The 19,970-nt window shown below is 37.2% G+C and overlaps 1 pseudogene; it reads right to left on the reverse strand.

Moving 5' to 3' along the window:
• Positions 1-612: 612 nt before the first annotated feature.
• LOC123001450 (programmed cell death protein 6-like) lies at positions 613-7,027 on the reverse strand (annotated as a pseudogene).
• Between the last annotated feature and the right edge of the window lie 12,943 nt (positions 7,028-19,970).

Below are 19,970 nucleotides of genomic sequence, written 5' to 3' on the forward strand. Positions count from 1 at the left end.
AAACAAATATACTAAATCCTATTTTAAAAATGTAAGGTACCCGGGGGCTCCTGAGTGGCTCAGTCAGTTAAGCATCTGCCTTCAGCTCAGGTCATGATCTCAGGGTCCTGGGATCAAGCCTGCATCAGGATCCCTGCTCAGTGGGGAGTTTGCTTCTCCCTCTCTCTCTGCCCCTCTCTCCCCGCTTGTGCTCTCTCTCTCTCTCATTCTATCTCAAATAAATAAATAAAATCTTTTTTAAAAATGTAAGGCACATAAAAGCCTCTGCAAGTTCCATATTATTTTAAAATTCCTAAGGGCTAATAAAAGTATTTCCACTATAGAACTAGAGCTATCTGGAAATTCACATGATAAATTTTTTTAATGCAGGATACCTGAAACATTATTATATCTTACCTCATGGGACAACTGAACAGTCTCAAATCAAATGTTTGTATGTGAATAATGATTATAACTATTATTACATTTGCAGAAACCTTAATTAGCTTATCCACATATGTACAGTCAGATCCTCAAATGTTAATTATATAAAATCTAAAGGAAGAACAGTATGTAGGGAGATTTGGCATTTTTAGTCTTCCTTCTGTAAGTAGGATATTGCAAAAGCTTGTGTTATAAGATGCCAAAGACCATGGACAGATACTGTTCATATGACACCTGAATCCAGCCATCCTGATAGGTATGGTAACAGTGCCTGAATATATCTGTCAATATTGGTAAGGAAATCATGGAGTGTTGCACTTAGCAGGCCACAGAACTTCACTTTCACTGATCTTGCATTCTGCAAGAAGATGCAGCCTTGGATGAAGTCATCAAATGATTTGTCCCCATGATGCCTGTAAAACTTGTGAATGAGGATGTCCTGAAATTGGTCAGAGAACTGGTACCCGAGAGTGCTTCCCTGAGCTTGTTCTTGTCAATCATCCTAAAGTTGTCCTTGTCATAAGAGTGGAAGACGTTCTGCTAGTCTGTGATGTACTTACAGATGCCAGTGAACTTCATGAAGTTCATGCCAGACTGGTTCTCTCAAACACAGACACGATGGATCTGACAGTCAACTGATTAAATGGAGTCCATGTCCCATTGGATAGTGCTTGCTGAAGCTTGTCCAATATCACCCCACTCTTGTCTTCACCAGCCCTTTGGAAAATGTGTCACAAGGAGCTCTGGTCTGGCAGCGCCTCACCTCTGGGAGGTCCAGGGAGTAGGGTAGGTGCCATGGGCTCAGGTGCCCATCTGGGCTGAGGCACCCGCGGAACACGAGAGGTGCTTAGGTTTTATTATATGAAATCAACAGATTTGATTACATCATGGTAAAAATAATTTAATGTTGCAGGATCCACAAGAACATTTTTCCTTTTGTAAAATGTCTATATATCACTGAAATTTGAAAAACTGTTTAAGAAAATTATTTTCACTTAATTCAAGTTAATTGTCAAATTGAATGTCAAATATGTAGGTATAATTGTGGACAAAGTAACTCAAGGAACTTTCTAGAAATAGCCTCTAAATCTTTAGTTAAAAAGTTTTGTTACTGATGGAGTTTTTTCCTGAAGGTAGCAGAGGAAAATCTTCTACTAAAAAACTCTTTTACTAAATGAAGTGTCAGAGGAAACATTCTGACATATCGAAGGTAGAGGATAGGCTCCAAATCTCACAGTCCATGAAAACTTAACTTGTGGTTTTTAGTCATTTGTATTTGGGTCATTGTTCATGCCTGGTTAAAACACTGATGTTATCTTGGTAGTGTACATCTGAGAAACAAGAAGTGTACAAATACAAGAGCTATTTGTTTGGGACTGAGCTCAAAACCAGTGGATTTTAAGAAGATTTTTGTTGAGGGACTGTTTTTGTTTTTAATATTAGGTCTAACAGGATCTCTGGAACATTATACTATGAGCACTTGGGTGAGGGAATCAAGTGTAAAGTAAGGCAAGATGCAAGGTATATCTATATAATAATATTTGGGTGAAAAGTGAAGAATTTAATTGACCAGATTTTCCCAAGTACATATATTTGACATTATGAAATTTAAATACTCTGATCTACTACCAGTTTCTCCTCTTTTCCTACAGATATTTGGCATCAATAACTTGATGATAATCTCAAATACCAGGCACTGTGTTTCATGAATATGTGTTGAATTGAAATAAATTTTGTTTATAAATGCAGAGAAAATCTTGTTTCTTGTCAAAAAGACAAAAGTATACTGTTAACCCGAGAAAAAGCCATGTTAAAAATAATTTATGTAAAGGTAATAGTCATCTTACTATATCTTCTATAGGCTCATTATGAAAGACCTAAAAATGTGATACCTTTGAAATCAGGGGAAGGAGAGGCCCTGCTTTTTTCATGATGTTATTCTCCAACTAGTGTGTGACTAATAGAGAAGGTATGTGACTCCTGGGGCATCCCTGCAGGTACAGTGAATGAGCAAATTCTTAGCAGCATTATGACATCACCAGGGAGCGTGACTTGGGTCAAGAGCTTGGCAGGAGGCTTTGGGAACAGCAGAATCAACAGCAATCAGGACTGGCAGGCCAACATACTGGCCACCGTAAAACTGAAAAGAGAGCTTATTGTACCTCATGCACAGCAGCAGGTTTAACAGAAAAGTAGACATGTTTATAGTCCCAGATTTACAGCATGCCTTATAAACACCTTATTACTTAGAATCCAGTCTGCTGTCCTAGAAACTAAGAATGTGACTTTGTTAAGCAGTAGGATTTGTTGACATAAATGTCTTGACTAAGTTTGCCATTGTGGTTAACCAAAACGCATTTACTCCTGGGAAAGTAAACACAAGCAAACAAAATGCCTCTTATACTACAATACAGTAAGTTTCAAATTGACCAAACTTAATGCTATGACATAAATATGCTTAATGTTTATGGAATTTTTTAGAAACATTTTGCCATGTTGGGCTTACCATCCTGTATAAGTCTTACTAAATGGGAATGTGTTTTCAGAATTACATGTGCTTAAAGACTTCATCAGAAATATTCAGAAAACCTGCCATGAATACTGGGGCTGACCACGCAGCAAATAAAATGGGTCATGGTCTCCTCAGACATTAACGTGGATAAATCAGTTCTACACCATGTAATAGCTACACACTGAAATGGTTACCAACAATTAAAAATAGAGAACTAATGGAAAATAATGTTGAATAAATATTATAAAACCACATGAAAATATGTTCAAGGAAGGCAAAGTATCTGGCTGGAACCCACAAAGTTGAAAAAATTCCTAGGGAAAAATGAAAATTGAGACTGATCTGCTGCTGAAAAATTAATCTAAAACCCTTGGTTTGGGGGTAAATTTTTGAAATTACGCACTCAAGACCATTGGACAATAACATAATCAACTTAGTAGGTTTCCTATGCTTTCAGGCTGATAGTCAACCCTCTTCAAACCTAAAAAATTCTATAGTAGAAAAGTTAAGTCATATATAAATAGTTAGCCATGATTACATGGTTTGGATCTAAAATAATAACTAACTTTTTTTGGCAACAGAACTTATATCAATAAAGATCTACAGAAAATTAAGAAGACGGTGTCTTTGTGATTGCAGAATAAAATGTGAACAATATACAGTTGTTGGTTTACCAAATCCTACAAAGTGGATCCTATAAGTGATAAGAACATGGAAGTCTTTCTAACAGAACCATGTAGTAGGCTTCATAAGCCACAGCAAAGGAAAATGACCACATGAAGCCATGAAAACATTTTTAGAAGTTTAAGATATGAGAGATATTGTTCTGCAGTAGCATATTCAGGAATGATATCAGGGATTTAGTTGACTAAGCTCCATGAGTCTCCTCCAAATCAAATGCAGGCCATATTAACAGAAGTAAAATGTTCAAAATGAGAGAGCTGATGGTTGCAACCAGGACAGGAATTACTGTACATAGTTCTGGGCACACAAATTTAAACTGACATTGACAAACTAAAGGAAACCCAAAGGAAAGTGATTTGAACAGAAATTAGGACTATATATTCTCACATTATGAGGAAGTTGAAAAAAGTCAGGATATTTAGTTTGTAAAATTTTTTTTCAGAGAAATATGATCATTGACTCAGATACATGGAATATAGCACAATCTACTTTTGTTCTAGTTCAACACAGAAGTTATAAGGAAACCAACAAAACATAAGAATGAACTTTCTCTTTCTAAATAAACAAAGCTGTCTAAAAATAGGATGGCCTTCCTTGGGAGGATAGACATCACTGGAAATACTGAAAGGTTGAACAACCCATTGGTGGTTACTGTAGAAGAGAATAAAGCTCTGGAGGGAAGGGGGATTTGGACTATACAGAGTGGTTTTCAAATGGATTAATGGAACCTTAGTATCTGCAATGAAACAAAGAAACTGAGTAATATGTTAGAGCTCTGCCCCTCTTTTTATCCCCCCTTTATTCAAGGCTGTTTTGATCAAATCTATTTTATATATGGCACTCTACCCAAGATCTAAGTTTACAAAAGTTTTGTGCTAATAAAAAAATCTCACAAACCATTACAGAAGATGATTTCTGAAGTTAATTCTGATGTTATTACATGGTTCAGATGTGGAAAAATTCCATCTTTATGGTGTGACCCATTGTCACGTTTCTAAGATCAGAGGAGATCTGTTTAATGAAATGCTGGCACTTGTAGGACTCAGAGGATTATATGTGAAGGAATAGCAATTGGTTACTATCAAGACTGTGGCTTAGGCAGAAGAGAATAATTCATAGCAGGGATGTGGTGAAGGTAAATTTCTAGGAAAATCAGAAGAAAAAACCCTGCAGTCTAGAGATGTGACATACTGGAGTAATTTCTAAAACCACATGAATATTGGTCACAGTATTGTGAAAGAGAAAACATCCCTGGCTTCCAAGAGGTTTCTCAAGGCTGATATTCCTTAAATCAGATTTCATTTCCAGTGAAGCACTAATTTTATGAGTTACCTGTAGAAAGCTTATGTCTCTGAGGACAGGGAAGAAGGCTGATTTCATTTTTTAGGTATCTTAGCATGTTAAGGTCACTGGCATAATTCCAGAGAAAGTGTGCATCCTTCTTTGGCCATTCTCTTCTACAGAAAAGCAGTTGATAATTTAGAAATATTTTCCTAGACATGATCTCATTTTGTCTACCAATGATGACCTAAGGAATATAGGACATGCATTTTCACCTTCAATTTCCAGATGAGAGAATTGGAGATCAGAAATAATCAGTGACCAGCCCAGATCACACAGCTACTACACGGGGGGCCAGGATGAAATCTGTCTTGATCCCGAGTTTAAAACTCTTTTGTAATATTTTCAGCACATGAATTCTTCAACTAAGGAGCTCTAATAAAGCTCAGAGTTCCCTTAAACTTTGTTCTTCTTATAATTTCTTTGTGTCGGACATATAGTAACTGCTATTTGACACAGCCTTAGTTTTGGATGTATAAGTGGATTCAAATAGTAACATCTCTATTAAAAATCAACAGTTCTCTAGAAATAAACAGATCTATTAAAAAAAACTTAATTCAGTGACTCAGCAAATCGTGCTGTGATAGCTTTCAGTAATTACTTTTTATTTTTGTTTTTGTTTTTTTAAGTGTCTATGGTAAGAGAAGCATGCAGAAAAACATCAGACTTTGCATGCCCTTTTATTTTCATTACCTCTTCTACTACCTGAGCGTGTCTGGCCTTCACCAGCCTGTTGAATTTCTGGCAGGTGGACTAGTCTTGGCAAAACACCCCAGATTGCATTAGCTGAAAACAAATGTAAAGGGCCCATAAGAAGCTAGGTTTCCCCCAAATGGTGCCCTGGAAGAGGATTCATTTTTCTTGACTGTTTAATTTCTAGTTTGAGTCTTCAAAGTCCAGAATGACAGGGTCTTGGACGCAAGAATTATTAGTAAAAAGCAAATTCTAATATGTCCCCTAGGGGAAGCAGAGAAAAAGCCACAAGGATTTTCTTATCTCTTTTTATGCTTGGACTTCACTGCCTCCCCCAAGAAGAGAGTAGATGGTATCTATTAAGAGACAGTTTACTTTTGCAGCCAACTCAGAGCAATTTCCACAAGATCAGTCCTACTTTCCTGGGTTAATGTAGCTGAAGATAGAGTTTCTCAAAAGATAGTCCTTGAATAAAGAGATTAAGACCAGATATGCACAGAACATGGCATTAAAGAGTTCCATTTTCAACTACATACTATATCCTTTCCATGGAAAATCATAGTGCATATGGAAAATCCTATAGTTAAGAAATCAACTGTCCTTTGTTCAGCCCAATATTTCTCAAAGTTAGTTGGCTATTGTGTTGATCCTTGTTTGCCCTTTCCCTGCTCTTCCTGTATTGGGGAGAGGTGGAAGAGTGTGGGTATTCTGGCAAGCAATATTTTCTTTTCAGGCTTCCATTGACAACTAGCTTCCTGTGGAGTTTGGCTAATGTCAGGCTATGGTGGTAAATTAGAAGATAGGAAGAAGGGAGAAGCCAGGGTACTCCTTCTTCCCTGCTCCATCCACTGCCTCAGTGGATTTTCCTGCAACAATGGTGTTTTCCTTCATAGTTTCAGCTTTCCCATGATATACTGTCGTGGGTGTCCAACTTCTACTGGGTGGGTCAAGATCCATTTTTGTTTACAGTAAAGGTAGTAAGGGATTCCTGCTATTGCTAATCTATGCGATGCTTTGCAAGGGGTGGGCCAGGTGATTTCCAGAAATGTTCCTAGCATTCTGCATGCTAGGACTCACAGAACATGCTCACTTGTCCTGTTAGAGCACTAGCTGAATAGATTTCAGAATAGTGAGAATACTGGTTATCAGCAGCATAGAATCTGCCTCTGTCTCATGTTTCTAGATCTTTGGAGATCTGTTAATCTAGATAAGCACCCTGGCCAGTTTGTTGGTAAGCCGCATGTTCTATCTAAAGGACTTTGAGCACCTGATCTGGATCCCTAGAGCTGGATCTGTTCGTGCTGCCTGGAGAGAAACTTCTGCAATCACCACTGACATCTTCTCAGCATTTGTGGGGTTTCTAACAAGTGTCATCTGGCCAAAGCCATAGGGGAAAAATGGATTGTACACACCAGGTCCTAAGCTCTGCCCCATAAGAATCCCACATTGAGATTGATAGTGTCCCATTTAGGGACACTGACCTCTCCAGACAAGTCTGAGATAAAATATCAAGTTACTGATTCCTGAGTAGCACTGACTTCTACAGTTTGGCACTCTTGCAAGAAGAAACATCAGGTATGGTAGGCTAATAATGTCCTCCCAAAGATGACCACACCTCCAAAGATGCCCAGAACCTGATATGCTACCTTAAACATGGCGAAGGGGACTTTATAGATGTGATTATATTTAGGATTTTAAGATGGGAGATTATCTTGTACCATCAGGTGGGCCCAATGTAACCATAAGGGTCTTTATAAGAGGGCAACTGGAGAGTCATAGTCAGAGAAAAAGATGTAATGATGGAAGCAGAACTGGAATAATATGAAGCCATGAGTTGAAGAATGTGGGCAGCCTCTAGAAACCAGAAAAGGCAAGGAAACAGATTCTTCCCCAGAACCTCCAGAAGGAAAACAGCCCTGCTGACCCATTTTAGACTTCTTCCAGGCCTGCATATAGTAAATTTGTGTCATTTTAAGCCACTAAGTGTATTATATTTGCTGCAGCAAGGGTGCTACGATACCAGGGGTGATGAAGGTAAAATAAAACTTGAGTAACTGAAGATTCTGAGGTTCTTTCAGCACCCTCGCCTAGTCTAAATTTCTTCAAGAGGATTACTTTGGATCAGTCTCCCCATCTATTTGTTCTAGTTGGGCCTGATTTGTCATTCTCAATTCAATCATACCTTCTTTGAATACTGATCTTTGAAATAATAGTTTCTATTAATACCTGCCAGGTGATTTATAAACTCTGTGTGTGTGTGTGTGTGTGTGTGTGTGTGTGTGTGTGTGTGTAATTTTTTTTTAATAGGGACATTTGAGATTCTCATTTGTACAAAAGATTTATTCACAAATATTCAAATTCATCATTGCCAAGAAAATAGCCATCTAATTTTCTAAGACTTTAAAAACATGAATTTCCTAAACATGAAGTAATTTATTAGCACATCGTAGAATCAAAATAAATAATTATTAATTTATTCACCAATTTTGTAAATGCTGTAGCTAAAATTTTAAAAACACAAGTTTCTATGATACATTCTGAGATTGTGGGTCTTAAAATATTTAAAAATCTGTAATGATCATTGTAAAATCATTACATCAGAAAGAGAGAGAAAAGTAGAGACAGTAAGAGAGAGAATTTATTTACTAAAAAATTTTTTTGACCAAAAGTCATCTTTATTCCTAGTTAAGTTGGTTTTAAGAACATGGTTTGACCTGTGGCTTAGTAAGAAAGAGAATTTAAATTCTATTAAAAAAATTTTTAGGTTGGGTTGAAAAAAATATCTGGGAGTTAGCAGCCTTTGGGATCTTAATAACATAACAATTGGAAGAAGGTTAATAGGAAGAATTTCCCAGTAGAAATTATTGTGGACCTGGTTTAAGAAACAGATCTCATGATTATATATTATCATTCGGTTATTAACTGGAGAAGTTCAAGATACTTAAAAATGTGTGCTACCTTGGATAATTTAAATAATTTTCCTTTAACATTGTTTATATTATTATTTTCCTAAGAAGATTCCTTCTTACTAGACATTCTAGAGGGTCACTTTTGTCAAGCCTTTATCCAAATGATGTAGATTCAATAATAGGTCTTAGTCTCAATTCACAAACACTCATAACTTGTTATCTTTATGTATGGAGAGATAAAGAAGTCTGTATCAAGGGCTAAAAGATCAACAACAAAGTTAATGAGTACTACAAAGATCTAATCTTGCTTTATACAGATGGGTTTATATAAATAGTTTCCTTTCTTGACATTATTGTGACTTTACTGAGCATCATAGAAGCCCTATTCTAGTTTGCAGAAATTTTCACTGGCTTAAAATTGCTTCTACTTTAAAGGAATTGTCCCCATCTTCAGTCTTGATGCAGGAAATAGCAGTGTACTCATGATAGTTATGATGTACTTATGACATCTAAGCTGCTCAGAGTCCATGCTTGTGGCAATGGCAAATGGCAAACACTTATGTAACAGTTACTATGGGCCCTGTTCCAAACAAATTAGGCTTCCCACAAGCAGCCAGAGTAACCCCAACCACTTAAACACCCCTAAAATCAGTTACTGCATTACTGGCTGCTAGCTTTTACAAAACTGTAATTTTATATTTGCAATGCAATATAGTGAAATATTATGAGCTCTGGAGTCAGTTTGGTTCCACTGTTTATTATTTAAATTCATAAAAATTAACCTCTATGAGACTCAGTTTCCTCATCTTAAAACTGGATGGAACACCTCCCCGTCCTCCCCTTCCCACATAAAGGGACCAAGACAGGTCTGAATGGGATCACCAGTGGTGTTAGAACTGGGGTTCAGGTCCTCCCGGGAGAATTTGGCAGGAAGTGTCAGGCTTCAGTTGGCCAGAAGCACATTTAGAGGAATGTAAGTCAGTGTTCTTAGGGAAGATAGTTACCGATGCAAGATTTACCACCTGATGATGCCCCAGGGCTCATCAGAACCCTGAGTAGCTAAAATTACTAATTTAGCACTTATTTACTGCACAATCATTACACTGGGGTAAGAAAAGTATTGAAATTTTGTGGTTTGATAACACACACACACACACAGAAAGAGAAGGAGAGAAACACAGAGACAGAGAGATTGAATTTCCTCATTAATTCAACAGATTTTAGGTGAGCCTGAGACAGTTCAATGGATTTGCTAGCACTCACATCCCATTCTCTAAGGACAATTTACATTACAATGGGGGAATTTATAAGTTGGGAAAATATCCTAGAAGACCTTTGGAAAGAGACAGGATAGTTTGGGTTTAGAGTTCACATTCACTGCGTTAACAACAAAATGACTCTCTTTTAGTTATTATTTTGGAACTACTGAAAAGAAATTCAAATAAAAAAATTACTCTCTACCATGGAAAACTGTGTCCTTAAAATAATTTTTATAGCATACCAATACTGTTCATGGTCATTTTGTCTTTATTGTCATTCATATCTTAACAATATCTTAACAATTCACCTCTTACAAACACAAATATATAAATAAAATGAAATTTAAAAAATTTCTAATTCATAAGAGTGAATACATTCTGATAAAAAATAATGAAGGGGCTAGGTATACTGAAAAAAATTTCCCACTAAAAACATATAGAGTGCTGAATGAAGTATTTTACATTCTCCTTAAATTTGTAGCTTATTGAAACTCACAGAGAAAGTAGATGGGAAACTTGACAACCAAATCTTTAGCTGTTCTAGGCATTTGACAATCTCTATGTCCAGAGGCTTGGGTATTAAAGGCCGGGAGGAGATCTAGCAAGTAAGAACTGAGACCTCAGATTAATGCTGGGACTCCTGCAGCCCTATAGCCCCAGTAAAGTCTGCTTTATTATTCTTTGTATGTCTAGAATATTTCATTATTTTCTTTAAGTTCTAAAAGGGCTTAAAGGCATGGGAAACTACATTTTTCCTCTTGAGGGTTATATAAACTACTTATCATTTACTTAGCTATCTAATGGGTGAGTTTTTATTTTAACAATTTTAAATTTTTTATTTTAACAATTCTTAATTTAACAATTTGGCACACAGTGGTGTAATCAACATTAAATGATCAGTTCTAAAGTATGGTGAGTGTGACATGGACAAGCCCAACTACTGGTTATCTAAAAGTAATTTCTTTCTAGGTTTTCACAGTTTCACAGTCTACTCATTCAACCAGCATAAGCAGGGTACAGGCTATTCTTACTAACTGAATATGTATAATGCATGGGTTGAAGTCTATCCAACATTCCCATTTTTTACTGTCTTTCTGGTGATCTTCAAGAAGACTCCTTTGGCTATTTCTCATCAGTGAGATAAACCCCATACCAGTGCATATGGTGCACTCTGGGAATGCAAAGCCTTGTGCAATACTAGATTCTGACAATATATACTCTTCCTCAATCTGGCTTTGGTGGTAGACCCACCTAGCAAAACCGGATGCGTTTTTTTTATTTTTTTTCCTTTTTAGAAAGAAAGGTGGGGAGGGGCAGAAGGAGAAGGAGAGAGAGAAGCCCAAGCAGGATCCGTGCCTAGTGCATGAGCCTGACTCAGGGCTTCATCTCATAACCCTGAGATCATGACCTGAGCCAAAATCAAGAGTTGGGATGCTTAACCAACTGAGCCACCCAGGTGCCACAAAACTGGATGCATCTTTACAGATACGGTGTTTCCTTGGAGAATTATCTAAAATAAGTAAGAGTGAACACCAAAATGTTAGCGGTCCTAAGGACACTGGATGTACATTTGTTTTCTTAATGGACGGCACTGGAGGAGATAATGCTAAGTGAAATAAGTCAAGCAGAGAAAGACAATTATCATATGGTTTCACTCATTTATGGAACATAAGAAGTAGGAAGATCGGTAGGAGAAGAAAGGGATAAAGAAAGGGGGGTTAATCAGAAGGGGGAATGAAGCATGAGAGATTATGGACTCTGGGAAACAAACAGAGGGCTTCAGAGGGGAGGGGTTGGGGGATTGGGATAGGCTGGTGATGGGTAGTAAGGAGGGCACGTATTGCATGATGCCCTGGGTGTTATATGCAGCTGATGAATCATGGAACTTTACATCAAAAAACCAGGGATGTACTGTATGGTGACTAACATAATATAATAAAAAAAATTATTATTAAAAAAAAAAAAGAACAGCAACCTTCATTATATGACAGGAAAAATTCTTCAGTTTATATTATTTAATCCTTGAAACATTCCAGAAGAAAGATATAATCATTTCCATTTTCTAGATGAGGAAATTGAGGCTCAGAGATGTTAAGTATTTTGCCAACATAGTAAGATGTTGACAGAATTAACTGTGGAGCCAGGATTTGGACCAGGGCAGTTCATCTCCCCAAACACAGGATTCTAGGCCTTTTATCTTCTCAGCCATTAAGGAAGATAGCTTTGCCAGGCAGATATATGGGTATATTGGTTTTCCTCATCTTGGCTAACCTCAGGGTAAGTGCTGGGGAAATACCTAGCTTATATGAAAAGAATCTTTTTGTCCTGGTTTTGATCTCGTTCCCTGGCAGGCTTGTTAAGATTTGTCTTAACACGTACATTTCCCTTGCCAAAGCACACGTGGTATGTTTGGACATATGGTCTTATTTTTATGATCTTTTAACCTTTACATATTTTAAATACTTCATAGTGGGGTTAATTATCTGTGGTGACCAAGATTGGCAGATGGTCTGATGGGGCCATGTTTGGAATCCCTAAGGAATGAGAGGATTGATACCCTGTGGAACATACTTTCAAAGATAAATATATAAATGTAAAGAAGAAATTTTTGATATACTCATAAAATGAACAGAGTCTCATGATATCTCATGATAAATCAATAAATTTATTCTGAGGTTATCACTCTGTGTTTGAGATTAGTCTTACTGTGCTTCCAACCATTTTTAAAATGAATAAATATTGGGTAATGTGAATTGCTTAGAAAATGACCATTTAACTATTTTTTGTCTTTGTATGTTTTGAACACAGTTGGGTTGGAAGGGTTGAAACACTGAAAACAGTAAGACTGGCTAAAGGACTTCAACTTCATTGAGCTTTAAAAATATGCCTTAGGTAACTTGATGGTGAGATTTCTAACGTCATATAATTACAAGTAACTTCAAAGCAGTTATAACTGCAAAATGTGATAGTAAACCAAGTTCTCATCCTTCTAGAAACAGTTTGACAAGGAATTTAGAATGAAATAAATAAAGGTAACAAAGCACCAAATGGAGCCAGAATGAGGAGATGTATGCTCTCCAAAGACCTGATATGAATTAAACTTTACATGGTATATGTATATTATATACTTACCACTGTTGAGTTTCAACAAACCAAGTCAGTGGACATGAGTCCGTTTTTAGAAGCAGTAAACAGGCCAGGTTCTTAGGTACAGTTTTCTGAGGTTTGGATAATGAACAAGGTTGTGTTCCTAAATCCTGGATACCTGGAAAGCTTCTTTACCTACTCTATAAACAGGAGGCAAATTTTCCCCAGAGAACATGTGGCAATGTCTGGAAAAATTTTTTTTTGTCACAACTGGGAAATGGGGTGCCTCCGGCATCTAGTAGGTAGAGGCCAGAGATGTTGTTAAACGTTCAACAATGCACCAGAGAGTCCCCCACAACAAAGAATTATCAACCTCAAATGTAGTAGAGCTGAGGTTTAGAAACCCTGCCATAAATCAAGATCACCTAAGCTGGTTTTTATATATCCCAGGCTGCTTTGTGATTGGATCTTAGAAAAGTCTCTCACACTGTGCAACTAATTTAAAAAGTCAATCTGAATACAGTGTCTAGGGCAGAATATAGTCTCCAGATTGCTTAATGACTGTCCTGAAATATGTTTCAAATCTTGCTAAATTTGTTAACTATCAACAAGGTCTTCTTTGAATAAATCTAATACATATTTTATTCCATATTTAAGAGTGAAAATACTTAATAGTTTAATATACCTTTTGCTGCCTAAAAGTTATAGTTGTATTAATTTACTTTCTGAAATTTATAACAAAACTTGCTTGAAAATCAGCAATTCTGAGTTTTGCAGAACAAGGTTTACGTGAGGAACAGGTGGAATTTAGATAAAGCTATCTCATAAAACATCATTAAAAATTTCACTACATCAAGGAAAATGCAACCACACCCTACAACATTTGTGGTTTTTGACTGCATGGTCAGAAGTTGGTAACTGGCTAATTGGCCCAAGCTTGATGTATACTCCTTAACACTGATGCTTAGACTGTGATTGTTCCATGGCAGTCAGGATTAATAGAAATGATCTCCAGATTAAACTCTGCATCAGGTTAAAAAGGAGATGCTCTTCCTCATCCCCACTCTTCATCCCTACTCCTACTCCTGTTTCTTATCTTGTTTCTCAATTATCTGATATTTCTCTTACAGAGCCAGGTACATTTCTCCTTTTTCAGTTTCTTAGCTTGTTTGGGCTGTTATAACAAAATACCAATTACTGGGCAGTTTATAAACAATAGAAATTTATTTTTCACAGTTCTGGGCTCTTAACTCTTTGTGTTTGGGCTAGAAGCCTTATCTGAGGTGTTCCACAGGCTGCTGGCTTTGTAGTATGCTGATCAGGTTCAAATCTCAGCTTTCCATTTAACTAGCTAAAGCTGGTTAATATGTTTTTCCATATTTTTATGCCACAGATTTCTCATCTATAAAGTAGAGATAATAGTACTTAACTCACAGTGTTGGGGGAATAAATGAATAAATACATGTCATTAAGGACACGTTCCTAGAACAGTACCAGAGACATAGTAATAAATGTCAGTTAGCTATTTTATCCTTATTATTGATGAGGACCACCATCTCTCTCTCTCTCTCTCTCTCTCTCTCTCTCTCTCTCTCTTTTAACAGTGTCTTAGATCTTTGGGTCCATTTTCACATAAGCATTTATTTTAGGAGCTGAACATCGAACTTGACTCTTCCCCTTAGCACTCCAAGAGAGATGCATTTTCTTGAATTTGAGGATAATTGAAGACAGAGTTGGACCCTAAGTTTTATTCTCAGAACAGCAAATATTTAAGAAGGACTTAGGAAGCATTTTTTTTCTCTCCAATAAGACCTATTGGTTGGATGAAAAGAAACGTGTGTTGTAGAGAAATGACTAGTATTTCAGGGGTCCTGGATCCCCTGTAACACTTCATAGAGCATGACAATAATGAAAGGAAGACTACATATAGTCAAGATGACAAGATTCTAATCTAAACTCTGTTCTCAACTAGCTGTGTGACCTTGAACAACTGAGCACAATCATACAACAGGAGGCACTGAGTTAAATAATCTGTGAAGCACCTTCTAGCATTAATATTCTATAGTTTAGGGTATATTTTCTACTTTCCATGCTTTACACTGGGTTGTAAACTATGGAGGGGGAGAAAGCACATTCGGGGAAAAAAAGAGAGAGAAATATAAGGGGAAATAAACGTAGAGGAGGAGTAGGTTATTAGGAAAGGAGTACAGTAAGAAATAGAAGGTAAAGGTAAATAGGTTCAGTCAACCAGTTGATACTTTTAAATTAAACATCCACAGTATGCTAGCCTGGGGATATGATGATGCACAAGCCCTTGTAGAATGTACAGATGATTACAGAATATGTAAACAGACAGCCACAAAGAGAACACCAGAAGCTAGCATCATCTGGAGAGTAAAGGGGGTATTCTCTGAAAAAGAGTGCTGGAGGCTGGGAGTAGAGCATTCTAGGTAGAGAAACTAGCATTTACAAAAGCTGTGAGATAGGAAAGAACCTGTATAGTAGTGAGGGATTTCATGTGTGGTTGTGACCAGGGAGAAAATGAAGTGAAAAAAGATAAGCATATCCTCTAAAAACCAACTAGTGGGTGCAGATGAAAATCATTCCATTTCATCCCCTCCCATGTCTGCTGTAGTGTGAGAGGGCCACATGTGGTTTTACCTTCCCCAACTGACTATCCATCACCCTATATAATAAGCAGTAATACAAATCCTAGCCTGCTCATCCCCAGAGAATCCCTTCCAGGTCATCTGGGGGCAAAAGAGAACACTGTGTTTTGACAGGGGGAAATTCCTCAGTAGAGAAAAGAAGTAAGGAGAGAATGTTAAATATGTCTCCATATGTTTCCTCCTTGCCCTCATTCTTGCATCTCATGCAAAGTGTTCCCTATTTCCTTAGATTCTAACTTCCACCCTCTAGAAAAACTGCCCCCCCCTTTTTTTCTTTTCTTTTCCCCCTTTTGGCTCAAATCATAGTATTGAAAATGTAAAACCTGCAGTTTTGGGTATGTTACCAAAGGAAACAGTTTTACTTAAAATCTTGTTTTTGCCAAAATATCTTCAAAGTAGCTGGAGAGTTGTCAAACCACAGTGGCTCTCAGCTGTGTTTCCTTCTAGCATTTCCCCAGGTTCTCCCAGCACAGCACTCAGTAACTGGATACTATTTGAAGAAGAGGGGGAAAATGCTGCACGAGACAGTTTCTAGGTTTAGGAATTATACTCTGGGTGCTGAAGGCCAGAGGAGCAGAGGTGCTCAGCTGCCAAACTCCAGGGCTGCGTGACTGTGTGTCATTCCTGGATGTAGCTTTCAGCAAGGACACCTAGAGGAAACCATGCTGGTAACCATCAATATTTAGACTTGTCATTCCAAAGTCTTTAGATTGTTTTCTTCTTTAGTCATGTGGCTTTACCAAAAGAATCTATTCTGATAAACAAAATATTACTGAACACATCTTGAGCTGACATGCATTTTGTCCTTGCAGGTACTGACAGTCTTCCCCCGTCCCTATCCATCTCTTCTAATTCTAGCTAGCACTTGTGTGTTTTATGTACCAGTAGCATTATTTAACAGTAAGCAATCAGCCTTTGTTCTCCTCTAACAACTTTATTCCAAGACCCCAGAGGAGATACAAACTCATTATTTAAGGACTTCTAGAAGCAAAGGCAGTAGTTACCATGTCAACTTATCTAGAAACTGAAGTTCAGAAAAGTAACATGACTTATTCTAAGGACAAGTCAAAGCTGTTTTTTCTTTGTAATATGCTTCTAATCCATTTGATTACAAGATGGAATAAAATAGAGCAAATGAAATTATAATAATTTTAATGACTATGTAGAAATTATAATTATCAATAATCACTAATTGGCAACAGATTAGACCTCAGGGTTTAAGTGCTATTACTCTAATCTATTTTTACTAGAGCTACCATTATATCATTAGGGTCCTGGCAGAAAACAGATGGCATACTCTAAAGCAGTAAAAGAACGGAGTTAAATAGAGTGGACAGAATCAAGGGAATCAACAAGAGGTGGTAAAGCATTCGGGACTGGTAATAGTGAGAAGCAGTTGTCAGACCATCATTCCTAGGTCTAGAGGGCCAGGGAAGGAGCAGTGACCAGAGCCTGGTAAAACCATTTAGAATACCAGAGGGGCTGCCTGACATGGACATGAGCTGGGGGACTTCCCCAAACCCATGATCTTGCTTTTCTCCTCTCTGCTCTCCTACAAGTGACTCCCATTGGCCAAAACCAATAAGAAGCATGGGCGATGCTGTCTGGAGTGCTTGGATTTCTTTTCTTTATATACTATTTATATGCTGGTGACTGCCAGGTTTTTATTTGGACTCTTTTAAATCTAAGTTCAATGAACTGAATTTCAGTTTCTACTAGGTATCTCCTAACTGAGCACCTGAGCTCCTGTCCCCCCACCCATTTCTGTTCCTCCTACAGTCTTCCCCATATCAGCTGTTACTTGTTTCTTACCAGTTGCAGCTCAAAAATCTTGGTGATATCCCTAACTCCCTTCTTTCTCATGACCAACATCCTGACCTTCAGCAAATCTTAAGACCTTCCTTCAGCATCTATCTGGAATCCTACGACTTCTTACTGTTTAATACTACCACCACAGTCTGAGTCTTAACCATCATTTGCCTGGAATATTACACTGGATTTGCTGCTTCCACCCTTACTCTCTTCATTTCTACACAGAAATGAAAGTGAACATTTGAAAAATATAAATTACACCATGTCAGGTTTCTATTCAGAATGTCTAATAGCCTCCTATTTCACTCAAACTAGAGAAAGTCAAATTCTTAAAATGGCCTACAAGATCTGCCCATCCACTCTCTTAATTCTTTGGCATCATTTCTTACCACCTCCTCTTTTATCCATTCTGCTAACATCAAACTCTGTACCATGCCTAAAACAAACTGGGTACACTTTTACCTCTAAACAGTGTTTGCACTTGCTGTTTACTCTTCCTGGTACACTCTTCCTCCAAATATCGGTACAGCTCAGTCCCAATCTTCAAATGTCACCTTCTCAATAAGGCCTTTCCTGTCTACCTTCTAGTAAATTGCAATCTCCCCCACCCTAGAATTCTCAACCCACTTCTCTATTTCACTTTTCTCCATAGCACTTATGACCATATGACACATTTTACATTTAGTTTAGTCTTCTCCTGCTTATACCACCATCCCCACTATAATAAAAGATCTATCATGCTCACAGGACTATGAAGAGACATAAGCAATTGTCAAAGGTAGAAAGAAGTCTACTTTTTTTTGTCTTCTTCATAGTACTTGACTTGATAGTACTTGGGAGGGATATATAAATGTTCCCTAGCTTGAACCAGAGAGTTTTAAATATATTCAGAGTAGCCTAGTGCCAAGGGGTTTAAATTTGAAATCAAGGAAACATTTGAGCCCTTTCTGTAGAAATGAGTTACAGGGATTCTAGAGATGTCCCTGGAAGCTGGGAGAACCAAAGAGAGGCCTCTTTCATAAAAATATTATCAGTAGATTATCTGAAATTGCTCAGGGCCAGAGCTTATCCCAAGAACAAAGTATACACTACAGCTTGCTGAAATCTGAGCCAATGTCACAGGTTAGGTTTCAAGAACTATGAGTAAAGGAGACAGACTTCATAGCAGAAGCCACGGACGATTCAATATGTTCTATCTAGTCTTGGCAAATGGTCAGTCAAAAAAACTCCCAGGCTATATTTTTCAGCCTCATTTTAAATATTTTAATGTATAAGGTCTTAAAAAGTAGTAGAGTATATAAGGCCTCACATAACCTGGAGACCAAAACCAATAAAATGATAAAGTTGTTGAAAAGTAGTTCTGACTTTTTCTCCACTACTGTGTTAAAGAAATATCAGTAAGTTGATATTTGCTGAATAAATACAAATACAAATAAATAAATAAATATCAGTAAGTTGATATTTGCTGATATTTGTTCAATTTCAGCAGAATGGAAAACCTGGGAAGCAATTAATTACCACTGGGGGTTTTCTTTATGTAAAGAATAGAATTAAGCATTAGCCAAGTAACATGACTTCAGGGGCTCAAGAGGCCTCAACATGAAAAGAAATCCTTTCTATAAGCTTGCTGATTCCTCAAGTCCTATATTCCACAATCTAACTCTTTTACTTAAGGATTTAATCCCGGTTAAATGTAACTACTCCCTGGTTGAGGTCCCTCACCAGTTATTTATTCCTCAGAGTAAAAAAATAATTGAGACAGGTTTTGCCAAAGGGAATAATGGTGGGATACAAGGATCTTGAGAAGCCTGTCATCCAAGAAACAAAGGATTAAGAGACTCAGACAATTAACTTCACCTATCTCATAGTTTTGCCTGGATTCAACATCACTACATCTGTTTTAAAGATGCCTAATCTCCAAGATGAAATGTCTTTTTGGGTAAGTTGTCATTTCAGAGACTGAGGTAAGCTTTCATGTATATATTTATCTGGACATAGGGATAGGGAATGGTAGGAGAGTGGTGCCATCAGATGTGTGGATTACACAGTCCTCTCTTTATTCCCTATCTGACCCTCATACCTCTCATCTGTGTCTTTGTAATTTATTCAGCACAATCAATGAGACCACTAGAAATTTAGTCATGGAAAAAACTGACAGTAATGACTAAAATCCATTCAGTACCCCAATACACGAGTGGATTTCAATTACTCAGTCTCTCTTTCCAATTATTCAAATTACCACACTGGAAGACACTCACATTAAGGTTTGTGTTCATTATGCTCATCTTCCTAGCAGTTTTCCCCTAAGAAATCCAGGTTTGCTTGATCAATATGAGATACTGAATTATATTAAAGGACTTATTGGAAAGACAACAGAGTCAATGTAGGATTACAGAAGCTTCCACCCTAAACCATTAATGAATATAAATAACAGGAACAAAGAAAACAGAAATAGTACTCTAACAAGAAAAATAGTACTCTAACAAGAATAGTACTCTAACATGAATTCTAAATTTTATAGAGTATCTTTGAATAATGGAGATTTTGAGAAGAATGCAACATTTCCCTACCGACTACCTCC

Source organism: Ursus arctos, unplaced genomic scaffold (assembly GCF_023065955.2).
Source record: "Ursus arctos isolate Adak ecotype North America unplaced genomic scaffold, UrsArc2.0 scaffold_15, whole genome shotgun sequence".
NCBI lineage: Eukaryota > Metazoa > Chordata > Mammalia > Carnivora > Ursidae > Ursus > Ursus arctos.